Here is a 21,639-nt window from a genome sequence, read left to right as displayed (position 1 = left end):
TGTCACAGAAATAAAAAAGTTCATAAGAGACTACTATGATTATACTAATAACAATTTTATGCCAACAAATTGGATAACATAGAAGAAATGGGTAAATTCCTAGATATGTACAACCTGCCAAGAGTGAATCATGAAGAAATAAAAAGTCTGAAAAGACCTATAATTAATGAGATTGAATTAGTAATCAAAAACCCCCCAAGGAATAAAATCCAAAGATCAGGTGGCTTCACTGGAGAATTCCTTCAAACTTTTAAAGGCAAATTAACACCAATTCTTTTCAATCTCTTCCAAAAATGTGAAGATAATTAAACACTTCTGAACTCATCTTAGGAGGCCAGCAATACCATAGTACCAAAACCAGACAAAGATATTACAGGAAAATTACACACCAAAATCCCTGATGAATATTGATGTAAAAAATCTTCCGTAAAATACTAATAAACCAAACGCAACAGCATATTAACAGGATTATATATCATGACCAAGTGGAAATTATTCCTGGAATGCAAGCAAGTTTCAACATATAAAAATCCATCAATGTAATACAACACTTTAATAGAATGAAATGTAAAAATCACATGCCATCTCAATTGATGAAGAAAAAGCATTTGACAAAATCTGGCACCCTTTTATAATTAAAAAAGATAAAGAAAACTAATGAAACAAGAAACAGAAGGAAATTACCTCAACATAGTAAAGGCTATGTATCAAAAGCCAAGGGCCTAACACCACACTCATGGTGAAAACTGAAAGCTTTTCATCTAAGGTCAGCAACAAGGAAAGGATGCCCACTCTCATCACTTCTACTTATCAAGTGCTAGAAATCCTAATCAGAATAATTAGGGAAGAAAAAGAAATTAAAGTCACCTAAATAAGAAAGGAAGAAGCAAAATTATCTATTTGCAGATTACATTATTTATATATTTTTTAAAAATTCCAACCCCCCAAACAGAAAATTGTTAAGACTAATAAAAGTATTCAATAAAGTTGTCAGATGCAAAATTGATACACAAAAATTAGTGTGTTTTTAATACACTAACAAACAATTCAAAAAGAAAATTAAGAAATAATTTCATTTATAATAGCATCAAAAAGAATAAAATATCTAGTAATAAGCTTAACCAAGGAAGCAAAAAACTTGCACACTGAAAACTAAAAAATGCTCCTAGAAAATTAAAGACACAAATAAATGGAAAGCCATTTCATGTTCATGGATTAGAAGACTTAATATTTGTAAAAAATTTATACTATCTGAAGTAATCTACAGGTTCAATGAAATCCCTATCAAAATCCCAATGGCATTATTTTGCAGGAATAAAAACCAAATCATTAAATTCATATGGAATTCCAAAGGACCCTGAATAACCAAAACAATCCTGAGAAACAAAAGAAAAGCTTGAGGCCTCAAACTTCCTGATTTTAAAACATATGATAAAACTACAGTAATCAAAACAGGTTCATTTACACCAGCATCACTGCAAACATATAAGTAGTGCATTGTACTGTAAAATTATGACAGCTATGACATCACTAGGCATTCATTTTTAGCTCCATTATAATCTTAAGGGACCATGGTTTACACATATATATAAAATATATAAATATACAGAGAGAGAGCATATATATATATATATATCACATAAACATGGTCCCTTAAGATTACAGTGTGGCATTGCTTAAAACATAGTTATGAGGCATATGACTGTACTGTATGATTCTACTTATATGAAGTATCTGAAATAGTTGAACTCTTAGAAACAGAAAGTAGAACAGTGTGTGCCAGGAAGTGCTGGCAGGAAATTGGAAAGGAGGATGTTTTAATCAGGCTTCTTCAGAAAGACAGAACGAATAAGTTATATGTAGAGAGAGATATATGAAAAGGGATTTATTAGAGGAATTGGCTCACCCAATTATGGAAACTGGGAAGTCCCACGGTGAGCCGTCTGCAAGCCGGAGAAACAGGGAAGCCAGTAGCGTGGCTCAATCCAAGTCTGAAGGCCTCAGAACTAGAGATTCCAATGGTCTCTTAGTCCGAGGCCAAAGTCTCAAGGGCCTGAGTGGGCCACTGCTGTGAGTCCCAGAATCTAAAGAACAGAGTCAGGAGTTCTGAAATCCAAGAGCAGGAGAGGGCATTCTGGCTCTGGAAAACAGAGCAATAATTTGCCCTTTCTCCACCTTTTTGTTCCATCCGGGACCCCAGACAGATCGTGCCCGCCCACATTGAGGGCAGATTTTCCCCATTGCCAATCTCCTCCAGAAACACCCTCATAGACACACCTGGGGCAGCCTCTCATACTCACCAAAAGACAAACACCTGGGCCTGCCTTTCAGCAGAAAAGAGATGAGCTCAGCTCCTATCAAAGCATCGAGAACAATTAATGCCTTACCAGCTATCTGGGTATCCCTTAATCCAGCAGAACGGATGCCTAAAATCAACCATCAGAGGGGATTTTTTCAATGGGTATAGATTTTTAGTTTTTCAGGATGAAAAAGTTCAAGAGATCTGTTGCACACCAATATGCATATAGTTAACACTGTATATGTATTCTTAAAAACAGTTAAGATGGCAAATTTTATGTTAAGAGTCACTGTCCAAAATGAATAATAATAACAATAAAACAGATATGGGCCCCAAAAGGCCTAACTATATGCAGTTACAACATAATTATCCAGATAATTCAGAATGCGCTTACATTTTTTAAAGGAAATAGTGTAAAAAATAATAATTAAAATTTTCTCATGAAGAGCCAGAGTCTCTTCCAGGTTATTTCCAGAACACAGAGAGTGGAAGGGGAAGAGGTGTGGAGGAGGTGGATGGGGAACTTCATACCTGAATTTGAGAAACCCATTGTATACATACCTCACGCATGAAAGAGTAAGATTTAGATATTGCTTAATTGTCCTTTTAAATGCCAAATCACCAGGAAAAAGCAAAATGCGGGGTGCCACCTTCTATAGCTAACCTTAACACTGACCTTAACCTCAGCTTCTGCAAATTTTTGTGTATTTCTGACAGATAATAAAATCCTTTATTTTTAAATGATAACCTTGTTGTAAAAGGGAGTTACAATGAATAAAGCTACTTCTAATGGCAAAAAATTTGGCTGCACTCAGATTAAATATTCACCATGATCTAAAACTTCCTACACGTTAAACAATTTGGTAACACTTCCTGTTTTTCATCTTCTTATATTGCTACTCATTTTTGAAATATACTTAATGCCAATATACTTCATAGCTTTCATAAATTTTTAATTGAAACTAAAAGAATAAAATAACATACTTATTACTGACAAAAGCATTGTTCCATATAGTTGTCACAAGTTCAGAACTCTACTGTTTTATCACCAAACTCGGTGCAGAGCAGACATTGTTCATTTTCTTTATATATATTTTATGAAGTCCATGCCTGCATTGTTTGCTATAACTGCTACTGTAAAAAGTATATCAACTGTAACCTATTGTGCTGAGGAGACATGATCGATCAATTAAACAACACAAGAACCATTCAAGTCATGTCAGACCTTCATTAAATAGACTGTAACATCATACCTCATTATTATGATTCAATAATTTAATTAAAATGTCCTATGAAATAAAATAGTGGTCACAAAATTGGAAATAACTGAACATTAAAGAAAAGATTTCATAGCCATCCAAAAGATGAACATCTTGATTGCACATTTGGCAGGTAAATGAAGACAGTAAAGTCCCCCCAACTATTGCCCAGGTACCATCATTATTGGCACATTGATATTTGCAAAGATGACTCAGATAAAAATGTTATAAACTATTGTGAGTACATATTATCAAGCATTCATGTACTTGACCCTAAGCCATTAGATCATCTGTTCTTTGAAAATTTACCTGGCTAAAATTGTAGCCATTGCTAACTAAGGTGCAAATTCGCTATTTGCAAATTAAAGTTTGTCCCCACAATTTGCTATTGATTAATATCATTAAGCAATTTCATGAGAAAGTTTGAAATAACACAAATGTGAAATAATTTTATGATTCAGTTAATAATAAAAAAATTGCAGAGCTGACAGGCATATGAATTATAAAGTCTGTTAAAGTGTAGGCTTCTCATGGAGGAAGTACTTTTGTTGGTAAACAGAAATCTCCACTTCTAAAGTTTTACAGTATCTTGTGATTCAAGCTGTTATTTACACACATAGGAACTTCTACAGTTGATTTTGATTACCCCTGTGCTAGTATTTTAACATAAAGTCACCTACATCTTCTTTAAAATTCTAATAATATCATGCAAGGATTCATCAAGTGGTAGTGCTGGTGCTGGAAAATAAATGATTAAAATCAATACCTTTGGAATGCAAATTAATATGAAAAAAAACACCATGATGATGGTCAAAGAGCCTGCATGACTCACTGTGCTGTTAACTTAGGAAAGCACACTCTGTGACATTTTAGAGACAAAGATGAGAAAATAAATATACCATTAGGCCAGGCATACCTTTAAGCTAGCCAAAAGGACCACACGTCAGCAGGGCAAATGGGAAAAATACAAGCAATCTCTCATTATAAAGTGCCCCTAAGTTTAGGTGGTCCTAAGGGAAATTAGTTTTATGTGTGATGACCAAGAGGGCCTTAACATTCCCCTCAGCTTCACTTGACTTTAGACTCTAGACCCTGGCTTCCCTTTTCTTAGAGCATTTACTTGGAAAACATCTTGTAATTATAAATGCTTTCTCTGCCTCTTTGAGAAGGTAATGTTTTAAAAGCCTCTTGTCTGGTTTATTTATTTATTTATTATTGAAACGGAGTCTTGCTCTGTCACCAGGCTGGAGTGCAGTGGCGGGATCTTGGTTCACTGCAACCTCCGCCACCTGGGTTCATGTGATTCCCCTGCCTCAGCCTCCTGGGTAGCTGGGACTACAGGGGCATGACACCACGCCCGACTAATTTTTTTTTTTTTTTTTGTATTTTAGTAGAGATGGGTTTTCACCATGTTAGCCAAGATTGTCTTGATTTCCTGACCTCGTGATTTGCCCGCCTACAGCCTCCCAAAACGCTGGGATTACAGGCATGAGCCACCATGCCTGACTGCCTCTGGTCAGTTTTACAACCCAAGAATGTCTTTCTCAAGGACCTGGGGGCCATCCCTTTGAAATGTAATCATTAAAGAAGATAGCGCCTTCACTTCCCAGTCTCTATGGGAGGGTAGGAGCCTAATGTTGGTGGGCACCTTGTTCCAAGTTGTAAAATTACCTCCTATCACAAAGACAAGGAAAACTTTATTTTCCACTTGGTAAGGTCAATTAGCAACCACAGATGACTTTTACCTTCCTCCACCCTAGCTCTTAACAAATCCCTGCCCTTTGTTTCAGTAGATCTGGGGATCCAGATTTGGTCTGTGTTCTCTTCCTGTTTTCTAAACTATTCTAGCATTCATATAAAATCAACCAAGGCCCCAAATAGCCAAGGCGATTTTAAGCAAAAAGAATAAAGCCAGAGGCGTCACATTATCTAACTTCAAGCTATACTACAAGGGTACGCTAACCACAGCAGCATGGCACCGGTACAAAAATAGACAGACACTGAACAGAATACAGATCCCTGAAAAAAAAAAAAAAAAAAAAAAGACACACACGTACAACCAACTGATCTTTAACAAAGTTGACAAAAATAAACAACACCGTTTAACAAAGTTGACAAAAATAACACCATTCAACAAATGATACTGGGAAACTGGCTAACCATATGAAGGAGAGTGAGTGAAACTGGACCCGTAGCTCTCACCTTATACAAAAATGAACCCAAGGCGGATTAAAGAGTTAAATATAAGACCTCAAACTATAATGCCCTAGAAGAAAATCTAGGAAATACTCTTCCAGATATTGGCCTAGCCAAATAATTTATGACCAACTCCTCAAAAGCAAATGCAACAAAAACGAACAAAAAAAAATTGGAATCTAATTAAGCAGGAGCTTCTGCCTCAGCCTCCCAAGTAGCTGAGACTACAGGCACATGCCACCATGCCCAACTCATTTTTTTTTATTTTAGTAGAATATATTGCCAAAAGAAACAATCAACAGAGTAAACGGACAACCTACAGAATGGGAGAGAATATTTGCAAACCATGCATCTGACAAAGGACTAATGTCCAGAATTTATAAAGTACTTAAAGAAGTTAACAAGAAAATAAAAGAAAACACAAATTATCCCATTTAAAATGATCCCATCAAAGGATATGAACAGTAACTTCTCAAAAGAAGGCATAGGAGCAGACAGCAAACATACAAAAACACAAATGCAAATCAAAACCACAATGAGATACCATCTCACACCAGTCAGGATGGCTACTAATAAAAAATTAACAAAAAAAAAAAAAAACAGATGTTGGCAAGCTTGCAGAGAAAAAGAAGGACCGCTTAGATTCTGTTGGTGGGATCGTAAATTAGTTCAGCCACTGTAGAAAGCAGTTTGGAGATTCTCAGAGAACTAAAAATAGAATTACTATTCCACCCAGCAATATCATTACTGGTCATATACCCAAAGGAAAATAAATAGTGCTACCAAAAGGACACATGCACTTGTATGTTTATCAGAGCGCTATTCACAATAGCAAAGACACGGAATAAACTCAGGTACCCATTAACGGTAGCTTGGATAAGAAAATGTGGTACACATACACCACGGAATACCATGCAGCTACAAAAAGAATAAAATCATGGCCTTTGTACCAACGTGAATGCAGCTCCAGGACATTATCCTGGGCAAATTAACAATGAAACAGAGAACCAAATAGCACATATTCTCATTAATAAGTGGATACTAAACACTGGGTCCACGCAGACACAAAGATGGGAAAAATAAACACTGGGAATTCAAAAAGTGGGGAGGGAGGGACAGAGGGATGAAGGGTTGAAAAGCTATTTGTCAGGTGTTATGTTCACTACTTGGACGATGGTATCGGTAGAAGCCCAAACTGACCTGCACATGTACCTCCTGAATCTTAAATTTAAAAAAATGAAAAAATTAACTTACTACTATTAAACTTGTTTGGTGTGATTTATTTAGCAGGTGGGTCTTGAGGAACGCCATTCTTCACATACATTGTGGCATCTCTATATTGTAGTGATGGGCACTGAGCAGATAACACAAGGGATCAGAAAATAGTTCTTGAAGAGGATAGAACATGTCTGCTTTCTGTTTCTTAGGGGTTTAACTGTCATCACGAGAACCAAAAAAAAAAAAATTATTAACGGAAGCAGGGGTAGATTATGGCAGACATGTTCTAGTTCCATAATTTTGGAAGCTATCACATCCCTCCACTCTGCAGTGGAAGAAGCATATCCAAAGAAAAAAGGATTTTAACATCACAGGGGAGAGAAAGCACAGGAGAGAAGAAGAACAGAGTATCTATCATTCATTGGGAGGCGAAACTCTTTAAGAATTGTGTGGAGGCTGAGAGCAGAATGGAGAGAGCAAGAAGGCTCTCAGGGCAGACCACTCGTACAGTGCCTCTCTAACTTTTTATTGAAAGGAAAAAGAGTGGGGAGATCGCTTTCGCTCATTAGCAAATACCAGATACTTTTTGATTTATATTCAATATGAAGTTTTAATAATATGTGATTATCTGAATCAGTTGTTCTTGGAAGTCAATCAGTTGAAATTCAGAGAATAAAATAAAATGCTTGTTTCAGGTAAACAGCTCTCCTTATTCAGTTTGAGGATTTTGGCAGATTTCCACTACCACATTCTGAAAACTATGACTGGTGAAGGGCCCACGTCATTTATTTGGACAGCTTTCATGTGTCCCTTTAAAAAGACAGAGGTCATTAAAGGTCTGCTGAAAATGATTTTTCTCTTTTTATTCGATGATGCTGTCTTCTTCAGTGCAGAGACATGAAGCTCAATACTTTTGTTAAGACCCCTGCACAGAAACCTGAAGTCACAGCATCATATTTTAAAATTTATTCTTTGTTGACTGGAATCTCAGGCTACTTATATTCTACACTAACACTGAATGGGGAAATTTCAGTTGAGTTTCATGACATACTAAAGTAAATCTGGTCATGCGTCACTGAGAAAATGAAAAAAAAGAAAGAGAAGGAGGAGAAAAAGGAGAAGAGTATTAGCATTCAAATTCCAGTTGACAGCAAAATGTCCTCAGAATATCCTAAAGAAAACTGAAATACCTACCTCAGATAGGTAAGGGATTACTGTCTGCACAGAGGAGAGAATTTTCCATACACTTAGACAATGCAAATTTAACATCACAGCCACCTTACATTAGAAATGTATTCATCCCAACAAATGTGCGCTGAGTATCTTGTATGTTCCATCACCATAGCAGGTAGAACAGATACAGAAGTGAACAAGATTAACCAAGCCCTGCTTTCATGGAGCTTACATTCTATCGGAGGGAAAAAGAGTCAATCAATGCAGCAAACAAAAATATTTTAAGAAATGATAATTGCTAGAAGACAATTAAAATAGGATGATTTGATAGAAAATATTTTCATAATTTTATAATTAGATTGGTTACTCAGGGAAGACCTAGCAGTGGGTAAGATATTTAAACCAAGAGCACTTGCAGCTTCATCCATGTCCCTGCAAAGGACATAATCTCATTCCTTTTTATGGCTGCATAGTATTCCATGGTGTATATGTACCACATTTTCTTTATCCAGTCTATCATTGATGAGCATTTGGATTGGTTTGATATCTTTGCTATTGTGAATAGTGCTGCAATAAACATCGCTGTGCATGTATCTTCATAATAGAATGATTTATACTCCTTTGAGTATATACCCAGTAATGGGATTGCTGGGTCAAATGATATTTCTGGTTCTAGATGCTTGAGGAGTCACCACGCTGTCTTCTACAATGGTTGAACTAATTTACATTCCCACCAACAGTGTAAAAGCATTCCTCTTTCTCCACAGCTTTGCCAGACTTTGTAACAAACCTGCATGTTCTACACAGGTATCCTGGAAACTAAAGTAAAATAATTTTTTTTTTTTAAAAAAAGAACACAAGAAGGGCTTGACCATTTGAAGATCAAGAGACAGCTGATATAAAAGACTCTGAAGCAAAGGACTTGATTGTAGGAAGAATGTAAAGAGTCTCAGTGGGCTAACACATGGAAATGAAATAGGGAGTAGGATAAAATGGGGGCATGGAAGAGCATGGGAGGGGTTCAAGCATGGGAAGAACAGCAATTCAAGGCATTTGTACTATGGAGTAAGTCTGGAAAGCCAAGTCCTAGAGCACTGGATCCTTGGGAGACCCAATTGAATAAGAGTAACAACAACCATGAATTGGTTCAATAATACCCATACCACTCGCTTTACAAATGTTTTTGTTATATCTTCAATTGCCCAACAATCTAAGCTTCATCGCATTTTACAGCTTGAAAAACTGGAGTTTAGAAGGGTATCTTCATACTTAATGCTGTAGGGCACACTAAAGGCAAGATCACAAGTTTAGTGCATTATGGTTCCAAAGTATTGCAAAGTAACTTTCAAATTGCAAGTTTCTCTAAAAACAAAAGCGAGTTTATTAAACTTCTACTTGTGATGAGACTATAAGGAAAAAATAAATTGCTCTACTTTCCCTCTGAATAGGAAAAACTAATTTTATGTAAGGAACATTCCGTGGAGTTTTATTTAACCACACACACATTTGACTGAGTGTGTCTGAAGTACTTCAGCACCTCTTGGTATGTTATCATTCTGAACTCGTTTAGAATTCAGTGAAACATCACAGAGAATAATATATTCATTTGGTAACCATTTGGATGTCACACTCATTTCTATAGGTATTCGATTGTATTTCAACATTACTGGGCACTCAGGAAAAGCATTAGCCTTAATTTCTTTACTTGCCCCACTGTTAGAATTCATCCTCTGCATATAAATCAGCACATTTGCATGTACAATTTATTCTCGATCTGAGCTTTATATTTTAAAGAATCTCTTTCTCCTTATTATCACGTTTAAATGCAAACTGTTTGATACACTGCTAGTCTATTACAGTTGTGAAGAAAACTCATAAAGCAAGAGATTCCATAGGTTCAAAATTGCTGCAAAAGTTAGCTGACTTTGCCTTGTTTTATTTTTTTAAAAAGTCCATTGTGCCTAAATAATATAAACATATTTTTGCCATTTTTGTTCCCCAGCTAAATTCAACCAGATCATGTTAAAATATAAATATCTACGGAAAATCAGTCAAATTTTGGGAGTTATGAGGAATGCCATCCCCCACGTAGAATGTGGCCTCTCTATACTTTAGTGGTAAAGGTTAAGCAATAATACAGGGGGTCATATAATGGTCTTGGAAGTGGATAGCATGCCTCTGCTCTCTGATTATCAGGGGTTTTACTGCAAGTACGAGACCTAAAAGGTAGGAGTAAAAATGATGTGACTGGAAATGTTCCAGTTCTAAATATAAATATAGAGATAGAGATATTAACCAAAAGTATAACAATTATAACCAGTTGAGCTAAATCTACAGGATCATGGCGGATAGACGATAGATAGATAGATAGATAGATAGATAGATAGATAGATAGATAGATAGATAGATAGATAGATACATACATAGATAGATAGATAGATAGATAGATAGATAGATAGATAGATAGATACAAACAAACACACATGTGTTTGTGATAAAAAAATTTCCATTATTAAAAATCATAACTACTTAAGCTAAACTACAAAATACATAAAATCTGTATGTAAATATAAATGTGAGTGTATTATATAGTGATACCTAGAGAGTAAAATTATTAACTTTTGGTCATGGAACAATATTATTCTTAATTATAACATAACTAGCTATAACTAAGATCTAAAAGATTTCAAAGGTAAGATCTCAATAGCACTCCAAGACTTCATTAAAGATGTAAGATGATGTTAAAACCCCATTTTATAGAAGACAAAGTAAAATAGAGGTTGATTTTTGGATTTGTAATATATTGAGTTCATCCTGAATATGAAAGGGCTGAATCTCACTCCATATTTTTCTATTGGTTTTAAATTGCTTAGCTGTCTTCAATTCTCAAAGCCAATAGATTGTGTACTGAGAAAACAAGATTAAAGGCAGTAAATCATTGCTAAATTAATTTATTCATATTTCTTGTTAGCCTTTTAAAAGCTGAATAGTAAATGAATTGTAAACAAAGAGATGCATAGACCTAGTTTTAGACTCTGGCAGAGATACCAAGACATATTTATAAATACCCACAGTGTCCTGGGTAGACTCTTTGCTATTCCCTGTGAGGAAATTCCACCTTCCATTAACTATCCCCTACATTTTATTTTATTTTGTTATTTTATTATGGTAACTCAACATAAGATCTACCTTCCTAAATGTTTAAGTGTAGAATACATTATTCTTGACTATATTACAACATTATATAGCATATCTCAAGAGCTTATTCATCTTGCTTGACTAAAACTTTATATTCATTTCTGGCCCTGAGCTTAAAACTGATAAGCTCTACTTTTCTAACAGTACTAAAAAGAACTTAACTGAAAAATAACTGAAGTAACATACTGTCTCTTTTAAACAGTGTGCCAGTCAAGTAATATAGGAAATAAATGTTGATTTTTAGTGTGTATAATTATGCCATCTGAGATGTGTCTGTGTGTGTATGTGTGTGTGTACACATAAAGAAAATCTGATTTAAGAAAAGTATCAAGAGAGGGCTTTTAAAGAATCATAGTTTCCTTTTTCCACAGTCTCTATTTTCCCATATGTTGTTCTTATTTTTAATTCCTTAGGGTTATAAATCTGCCAAATGCCATGTAGTTAACACAAGCTCACATCATGGAATATGTTGTGTTGTAGGGGCAGAAAGGTGTGATACCTTTCTTTACCCATCATAGGGGTCACAGCTGACACTCCTGTAAGAAAAGATGGATTAACAAGAGAAAAGAATAACAAATGTATTTATTCAAAATGTTTTCTTGACACAGAAGCCTTCTGAAATGAAGACCCAAAGACTTAAGGAAAAATGTCTATTTTTACTCTTAGGTTTGATGAAGAATGGACAGCCATGTGCAAATATGATTGGACAAAAGGATATGAGCTAAAGGAACAGACTGAGGCAGAAAACCCCGCAAGGCCTTCGGTTCAGATTCTTCTTGGCCTCTTTGTGTGGCATTTCTTGCTCCCAGGTATAAGGTAAGACCCTTCTGGAATGAGGGTCTTATAATCTACCAGCAAACAAGGTAGGTCAGATCATTTCTTTATGGCCAGCTCCTACACAGAAAGGTGGGGGAAGGAGAGAGTAATATTTCCAGTTTCTATGGCTTTCCTTGGGGAAGGAAGAGGAGCAGGAGAAAGAAAGGCCAGAAAGAATCAGAAAGAGACTTCACTTCTGAGGCCCTTCCAATGTCCTTCAGCTCAAAGTCCTCATCAGGCCAAAGCATCATACTTTGCGGTATCGTTTTCAGAGTCCTAACAATAAAAAAGAAAATTTTATTTAAAAGAAGCATCTTCCCGTCTCAAAAATTGTAATTAGAGGTATTCATGATTCTGCAATGCAGTTTTGTATTTAGAATATTTCCTGAGAAATACTATCAATCAGTATTTTTAAGTAAGAAATGGAAGAAAGATGTTTCAGGAAGTTTTTGTCATTAAAAAGAACATAGATTTTGTTATGACATTTAAAGTGTCCTGAATGACTAAATAATGTCTACTGTATAAAATAAAACATTTTTTCTTGTCATTCTGGAATGATTTTTCTTTGACCTTGAGATGATAGTCATACTATACTAAAATTCTGGACCTTACCAAATATAATGCTGTTTATCTTACCATGCTATAATATTGACAGCTACTAAAACTTCCCACCAGGTGATGGTGTAACAGTATTTCTAGCAAATAGATATTAACCCCTTGCCTAATGAGATTAATTTGTTTCCCCGTGAGCTGGAGATACGTCTGTAACAATTTCCATTCAGAGGATATCTGCTTTATCAGAGATGGCAGACAAACATTTAATAACCCCCTCATCTCTCTTCCTTTTTCCTGACCTGTTTCCTAAGAGGACAAGCCTGGTTGCTGAGCAACAGACTACTCTGAAAAAGCTCTAGCGTTCCACCTTCCTTTGCTAGTAAAAAGCAGGCAGATGAAAGCAAACCTAAGGTTTGGACACCAGGAAGGAGTATGAGCTAAGCCACTTTTTCGAGGCTGGGACAGCATTGCAGTCAATCTTGGAGTTTGTCAGCCAAATAATTACACAGTTGCAGAATATCAGACACTTTTGTAATAACAGTTACTAAATGAGAGTGAACTGAACATTTTAGAAGAACTAAAATTAACCAGCCTAAGTCTTAGAACATTTAATAAATCAAAAAAGTATTGTTTAGTCCTAAGGCAATAACTTTTGTATTCTCACGTGGCTTACACTGAGAAGCATGGCAACATCTAATTTACTTGTTTTTATCTCTCTATCTATCTATCTATCCATCTATACATTTATTCACTTATGTTGGGGGGATTTGGGTTTATTTACAAGCACACATATTCTATCAGAAGGTTATTTATTAGATTTTCCCTGACTTCAATTGTGCTGTCCTGTAGTTTATATAATTGATTTTAAATTGAAAATTCACCTAGTTTTTCAGGAATTAAGACATTTCCTGTTGCTTTCTGTGAACAAAAGAACAGTCCTGTTTACATGCCCCTAAATTGTTTACAATTTTAGCATCACTTCCTCATTGGAAGTGAGTTCCCAATTTTTACTTTTTTGATAAAGTTGCTGCTCTGCCCAAACTTTTAAACAAATCAACAGGATTTAATTAAAAATTAACAAGATTCAGTTAACATGTTCTTGCTGTATTTCGGAACTTAAATGAGACAAGATTTCACTAAAGATAGCTTCGTCTCCATTGAAGGTAAAAGATGCAGGAGAGCCATGCTAAAGTGCTATAGTAAAGTAACTGAAAGAATGAATTCTTTCCACCAATATTTACTGAGGTGTGAAGCATCTCTCTGAGTCACTGCAATCAACCATGGCTGAAACTGGCATAGTCTTGCCTTCACGGGGCTTATAGTCTAGTAAACCTGATAGACATTTTAAAAAAATTATCACCTGCCTATTTTTCTTCCCACAGTATCTGGATGCTGAGGATACAACAGTAAATTAACGGGCATAACCTTTGCTTTGGGGAGACTACAGTTTCAGCTGGAAGAGGCAAATAATGAACCAAGGCTCACTTGTATGTTGATCGATTGGACCTGCACCATGAAAATCAATGAATAAAGCAGCCTAAGGTGATAGAGAATTAAAGATGACAGTGCAGGCCGAGATAAGAGACATTGCCAAGGGACTGGTTTTAGAAAGGTCATTTTAGAGTTTGACTCCATTTTTGGTGCTTGACCTCAGACAGCTTTAGATCCCATCTCTTCCATTTTCTCTCTTGCTGCATTATCTGGGCAGACCATAAGAAGGCCAGGTGGGTTCCCTCCTTTAGTGACAGTAGAAAGTTCCAACTATGTAAGGCCCCACTTAACCTGGGAAACTTCGCCTACCCTCAAAGCACAGTAAAAATAAAAAACCCTGGCCTGTCCCTTCTCTCAGACCAGCTTTGGAGCCTGTGCTGCCTTCACCAGAAATCCTCCTTAGGAAAGTAGCACAGCTCTACATACCTTCGTAGTGTGTGTGTGGTGTCATTAGTCTCAATATCCAGACCAAATTTGGTATCAGGGGTTCATCTCACCTTCCATGGGATAATAGTGGAATAGCTACTTGGATTTTTCCTTTAGCTGTAGGAATTTTTAACATTCAGAGAATGCGATCAATGTATATGAACAAATCCAGTCACTATTTAACAATTACTAGTTAGGCTTTTTAGTAGTTACCAATACATTCACATTAAACAAACAAACTTAAGACACAGAAAGGTCTAGAATTTCAGCTACACAGAAAGATCTAGAATTTCAGCTAAGACAGTTAGTATGTCGTGCACTCTACCTGCATGCTTCACATTTGTTGTGCTAATTACTTATGTCACTTTGAAATTTTCATAAAATAAGAATTAGTAAATAAATAATTATATTAGCTAACTCAAGCAAAACATTCATATAGAATACTCATCTCAGTGACAAGAGATCCCTGAGAAGAGAGAACAAAATTGCAAATATGAAATATTCCAGACACAAAACATTTTAGACAAGTGCCTAGTGTTCATATTTTGTTTCTCTCTTGAAAATTTTCTCTTGTGAACTTTTAATTCTTCTGCTATATCAAGAAGAAAGCATAATGTAAGTGCTAATCTATATTTAGCATCTCTCTATAAGGTGTGTGAATCTCCACATTAACAAGGAAAGCACTCTCTCCAATCCACTTGGTAGTTAAGAGTGGCATGCAGGAGTGACAGGACCGACATTCCGGGGAGAAGATGGGTGAAAGAGAATACAGGAGATGATGAGCAGGGGACCCAGAAGGCAGCAGTGACTCCAGGAACAGGTGACAGTTATATATCCAGGGTACACTATTAGGTGAACAGCAAATATTTGAAACCTCAAGTTCTGAATCTAAAAATCAAGGGTATTTCCTGAATAATAGCACATTATATAAAACAAATTGACCTCTTTATCTATAGATGCTGTAAATTGCGGCTGTTTCAATAGAAGACACGTGGGGTGTGATAGTTTGCTCTGAGACGGGCATTTCATGCATTTTTTAAAAGTGAAACCAAAGTTCTAAAATAAGAACAATAATAGGAAAGAAATGTAGCAGAGCCAGTGGGAATTTTTCATGATCCCACATGTAATTGAACAGCATGAATACAAAACCAGTTGCATATTAGCTGTCCTGACATGACTGTCTGGGCACCTTTCAAAACAAAATGAATATTTCCTATTATTGCTTTCCCTTTTATCACCAATTTTGTTCTGATTTAACACTTTCACAGTACTTTTTAGGCATCTTAACTGAACCCAGAGCTTTCTTAACTTCAAAGCAAGCACTGAGCATTACAAGTTCCAAAGAGGTATGAATATTGAAAAGAATTATGTCCCAAACCATAATTACTTAATGTATGATAATTGTAAAAACAGGATTTCACCAGGCTCTCTTGCCTCATTTTACTTGATAAGGGTGAACTTGCTAGCTTTTTTTCATAATCATGAGTAAAAAGTAACCCCCAAATTACATTAATTCCAAAATAGTCTTAAAGAATCTAAAAATAGAATAGGCTTTGGGGTTTTATTTTAACTTGTCACCTGAGGGTAAGAAAACGGATCAGATTATTAACTCAGAATTTCTTATTTGAACTAAAAAACTATGTTCCTATACCACTTTAAACCTTATTAATTTTGTTTTTTTAATTTTGTCTAAACAGAAAAAAATAAAGCACAGTAAAAATATTTACACATTGTTATCACATCAAGGAAAAAACTATAGGATACACTTCCCTCTCCTTATCAGACTTGTTCACATAGTTTGAAGTGCAAAGCAATTACAGTCTAAATTCCATGTTGACATTATAGGAATTATCCATCTCTCCATAGTGAAGCCTCTAAGGTGCTTTTGTCTTAAGGTTGCTTTTTTTAACTTGGAAAATCTTGATGTAGGCTCTCATTTTTACAATGTCTTTTTCATGAAATGTAACTGAGGCTTTTAAGAAAATAATTAACATTTTATGTTGAAACTTTAATATGTCACTTCATTTTGACCTCAATAAATAATTTATTTTGCTTTCTTCCTTTTATGTAAATATTATTTTCAATATTATAGAGTCCAATTCTTTTTTTAGGAAGACGAATTGATATATTTCACTTAAATTGCAGACTTAAATAGTCAGGGTTGGTATCTAATGCAGTCTATGTTCATCTAGAACAAAGAGAGACATTGAATGTAATTCTTGCTTGAACATGGCATTTGAGGCTCTTAAGACTCAAATCCTTGTTCCTTATGTCCTTTCTTCTTTCAATCGTGACACCATCTTAGGTGCCTACAGTGTTCATGTCTATAGCTCTTCAACACCTCTCATCATCTTAGTTACTTGTTTCCAGACAACTTCACTTCCTTTCTACTTATTCACCGTTTTCCATGACCACACCCTGGACTTTGTCATAACCTAACAGTTCTTCCTAAGAAATAATAAACTACAGCTTCCTATCCTTCAGAATCCCTCATCCCGTTACTTCAACCACACGTGTTTTTGTTTGTTGGTTTTGTTTGTTTGTTTGTCTTTTGTTTGTCTGTTTGTTTTCCCTTCAGAGGGACCTCTGGTTTTTTGACCCATCTGCTATAGAGCCTGATTCTTAGGCTATATACTCTCTCAAAACATTCAGGGCAAAAATTTCCCCGTTTAATATTGGGTAAATAAAAATCTGAGTGAGAAAACAAAATTAGACCAGTACTATCAGAGTTAAGAGTGGAAATTAACTTCATGGCAGTGTTCAGTGCAGCTCACCAGTTCTTGGGTTCCTCTCCCCTTCTGAATACCTGGGTCATCAATAAACATTGACTTAATTATCATGAAATCTTCATATCTGTAAAGACATACATATACATATTTATATTAAACTATTAATAAAATATAAGATATTTTGATAACTATTACTACAACTTCTACTACTATTATAAATTTTATCAGTTGTCTATTATTTTACAAATTAAATGAGCTTTGGTTTGTTTGTATAAGACTATCAGAACAGAGTTTCTTTTCAGATAGAAAGCCTTCACAGTATCTACACAATCCAGATATCCTCACACTGTGGGCTTCTATTTATTTTACAATGACCATTTGAAGAAATTATATACACTAAATTTTAACTAATTGAAAGATTATGCACCAATGAGACACACAAACAGGTATGACGCCATAACTAATATACAGGTTAACATCTCTGTCCAAACAAAAACTGTTTCATGAGAATAGTAATTAATAAAGTATGGAAACCCAGTCAATGTGAGTTTATCGCAGTATGAGATCAAGAACTAGATCCCGCTCCTTGATAATATTTAGTATGCTGAATTTCTATAAACTGCCTTCACCTCACATTTCCTTATAATATTCTAAAAGTGAAGTGAGATTTTAATTAAATAAAGCTGCAATGCTTGCAAATAATTTAACATTTTTACAGTTTTCCTGAATAAGATTAAGTATGCTGCTATTATGGTTGACTAAGTAGAATGCAGAAGAAAACATTGTGTGATCATAACTGTAAGAATATGAAGATCAAAAGGTTTTTCTCATCATGACAAAAAATTCTCAAGTAGAAATTCAGAGTAGTAATTTTTAGACTTTTTCTTTTCATGAGCTAAAGAATGAAAACAACAAATCTGGAGGAAAATAAAACTTTTACTAGCAGCTATGGATGTAAGACTTTTTACTGTGTGTGAGCACAGGGCATCTATGATAAAAGTAGTTGTCTTTCAGCCATAATCATATTCAACATCTGATATATATTAAATAATTATTTTAAACTAATTTTGTAAATTGAAATAGAAAAATAACATCCCACGTCATGTTTTATTCCATTTGTTTTATTCCATTCCTATGGTATTTTAAACAACTATATTACTGGCTTTAGTACTTCATAGTTTAGCATTTCTCCATTTCAATTTATGTAATAGAAAATATATCATCTATCAATATATCCAACTTTAACAAATCATACCCATTCATCCTCTGGCACTCCAAAACTTTTAATACTTGCATGCACAAAAAAATAATGTCATATCTCTAATGGAATAATATATGTCTACTCACTTTTAAGTTAATTTTTATTCTGCCCTCCAAACACACACACATACACACACACACACACCCTCCCCACATAAATACACAAAGTAGTATGTCAGAAAAAAGCAACATTTTTAATGTAAAAAACTAGCAATGTTGTTAATGCCAAAGGTATTTTCCCAGACCATTTAGAATTCCTGCAGGACAATTTTGACAGAGATTTAATCTTAATGACATACACAAAGTTGCTACTAAATAATTCATTTTCTAAAAGCAGAGGGAAAGACAGAGAGCTAATGCATGACTTTACATCACTCCTTGGATCTTAAAGGGTCACAGACAAACCATAACAACTTTCTAATCAAAAGTCAGGTGTTCATGTTCATATATGAATGGATTTGGTAACAATGTTTGAAGTTTTCTGAAAACTAAAGCATATATTTATAGATAATAATATCCACGTATAATAAATAAAGGTATATAAATTTGTCCAATTGTATACAGAAATATTAAAATGCATAAATACAATGAATAATTTTAACAATATTTTGCTATTGAGACTATTTAGCTTATTATAAACACTAATATTTTAGTGGATTTTTTCAATACTTAACAAAACTAATCATTTTTGCCCAATATTTATTTCAATGATTTCTCCCTACATGTATCATAAAAATGTATTCTATTGAACTTAATTTTATTTATTGAAGTAACTTTTTCAAATGATCCAAATAAAAGCTATTATATGTAGGCCCCTAGTGAATTTTATATTTATTTGCATTCTGGGGCCTTAAGAGCCACACTGTGGAAGGATATGATGTTCTCCTTGACAACTAGTCACGGCTTATGTAATAAGTTATATATGGCTCTTTGATTAAAGGCAAAAATCATCCTTTTATTAAACTGTATTCTCTATGACTATTAACCCTTAGATTTATGAAATTCTGTTGACTGTGTCAAGTAAAAGTTCATTTTTTATTGATAACATTTTAAATATGTGCATTTTTCTAGCATTTGATAACTTTTTGTAAAAAATGTTCTTTACCTCATTCATGACATTAAAGAATTTATGTATCTAGATTTTATTTCTATCCAGTTTTTCTGTTTTTTAGCATTTTGAGCCTGAAAGTTTATATCTGTCTCTATGCATTGTATAGCCTTAAGAAAATTCTGAGTAAACTATTTATTGGTTTGTTTTCAAAAATTACACTAGCTCTTTTGGCTGCTGCATCACTGTATACTAGTATCTTAGAATACCATCTCTGAATCAACGATGCTTTTCTGGAGCTAACATCAATAGCCATTAAATATTTAACTGCTTAAAAAATCTATAGTGTTTTACCATTTACCAAACATAAAACTAACCTGACACCATTTTAAACTGATGCAAATGATGGCATGTCTCCTTAATACAAAGTAAGTATGTCCTTGCCCTTTGTCTTCTAAGCCATTTTCCTGAGAAAATAACTATCTATGTTATACACATATAATAATTTGGACTGTAGTTCTTTGTAGAATCCCAAAGATACTTTTAAGAAATTCAAATAGATTATATAAAATGAGTTTTTCACTTATATAACCTAAACTAGCATGATTTGCTATTGGAAGGGTAAAAACAATCCCATAATCTTTTTTTTTTCTAATTTGTCATATTGTTAAATATTTAGCATTTTTTCCTTCTATTTATAAATGTTTACAGTTTATTAACTGTGGAATTGAGACTAAATCCCTTCTTATGTTGAATTAAATTAATAATCAAACTTAAAATATGTCATTAAGCATTTTACATATAAACAACACATTTTATCTCATAAAACTTTAGGTTTCATCTTGAATTTCTTTAAATTTCTCAGATAGATGAAATCCAGTTTTGTTTATTTATCTATTTTGATTATGTTAGATAGACTTGAAAACTTCTTGTGAACTGGCCACACTGATCCAAATAAAAAAAAAATTTTTTAAGAGAGGCTCTATCTACTATGGATGGAAAATGTTAATATATTCCAGGTCATTGTGGATATAGGTCTGTTCTATTCTTTCTACAAAAATTTTAACTGTATTCTCATTTCTAATTCCAGTGTATGTCAGTTATCAACATAATGAAGATTATCTCTCTCATCGCTAGATTTCTAAAGAAAAGAGTAATAGAATCAAATTTAAGTATTACTCTTTCACAACATGACTGTTTCCAGAGTCAATAATATGTAACACAACACCTAGGATAACTTTAAACTACTACACAACCATCTCCCAATTGTTTTTAACTTAAAATTCGACTGTTTTCTTAGATGAAAATGTTCCTTGCAATCTTTTAAGAGGAGTTTTCATCTAAGCATTCAGATTTTTTCATCTAAGAATTTCAGCTTCCTCCAACACAGCCTCTGTAATTAGTGGCTCCAGGCCAGAAAATGCATCCTGCACAGCAATCCCTCTGTTTCTGCTTGTTTCAGCCCACAGGTGCAAAAGCAACTGGCTTCTGATTTGAAATTGAATTTGACAAAACACTCTTTGAGACTGATATAGGAACGGGGCTACAGATAACAACGATACCTATTGCAAAGGTCATATTCTAACCCTATTACTTATATTAAGTTTCTGCTGACTTCAATAATGTCATAAAAATGTAAGAAAGAGCAAAATTTGTCACTGACTTCCTAACAAGTTCCTAATGTCATATAGGAGATACCATGTTTCTCACTGAACACCTGGAGTTCCAGGTTCCAAGTGATGACACTGTTTTTAATTTGCTATTTATATAATGTCCATTTTCTTATAGTATTTTTCTCCAAACGAGTCTCATTTTAATCCACAGTGTCACAAGAGTGTAGTCTCAAAAGCATAGTTATAAAAGATAAAGCTATCATGCATCTATGTTAAGTGCTGACAAAGTCAGAAGTAAAATCAACAACAAAAAAAATGATGAAGTAGTTTCAGAAAATGTGTGAGCAGCAATGGAAAT

General features: G+C 34.4%; 1 long non-coding RNA gene across 1 annotated transcript; it reads right to left on the bottom strand.

Moving 5' to 3' along the window:
- Positions 1-11,908: 11,908 nt before the first annotated feature.
- LOC129458316 (uncharacterized) lies at positions 11,909-17,484 on the bottom strand. Its single transcript, XR_008649563.2, has 3 exons — positions 17,406-17,484; positions 14,632-14,748; positions 11,909-12,435 (listed from the first exon to the last, which is right to left on the bottom strand). It is a non-coding gene; the product is annotated as an uncharacterized lncRNA (long non-coding RNA).
- Between the last annotated feature and the right edge of the window lie 4,155 nt (positions 17,485-21,639).

The sequence above is a fragment of the Symphalangus syndactylus genome, chromosome 19, assembly GCF_028878055.3.
Source record: "Symphalangus syndactylus isolate Jambi chromosome 19, NHGRI_mSymSyn1-v2.1_pri, whole genome shotgun sequence".
NCBI lineage: Eukaryota > Metazoa > Chordata > Mammalia > Primates > Hylobatidae > Symphalangus > Symphalangus syndactylus.
Note: the sequence above shows the minus strand (reverse complement) of the source record. Positions and strands in the feature narration are given on the sequence as shown.